The sequence below is a fragment of the Terrapene carolina genome, unplaced genomic scaffold (genome assembly GCF_002925995.2).
Source record: "Terrapene carolina triunguis isolate 2854851 unplaced genomic scaffold, T_m_triunguis-2.0 Scaffold84, whole genome shotgun sequence".
Lineage (NCBI taxonomy): Eukaryota > Metazoa > Chordata > Testudines > Emydidae > Terrapene > Terrapene triunguis.
The window spans coordinates 32,124,616-32,124,932 of NW_020664435.1; positions in this window are offsets into that span (position 1 = coordinate 32,124,616).

Below are 317 nucleotides of genomic sequence, written 5' to 3' on the forward strand. Positions count from 1 at the left end.
GTCACATAAATACCACCCTATACCGGAAACCTACTGACCGCTACACTTACCTACATGCCTCCAGCTTCCATCCAGGACACACCACACGATCCATTGTCTACAGCCAAGCTCTAAGATATAACCGCATTTGCTCCAATCCCTCAGATAGAGACAAGCACCTACAAGATCTCTATCAAGCATTCTTAAAACTACAATACCCACCTGCTGAAGTGAAAAAACAGATTGACAGAGCCAGACGAGTACCCAGAAGTCACCTCCTACAAGACAGGCCCAACAAAGAAAATAACAGAACACCACTAGCTGTCACCTTCAGCCCC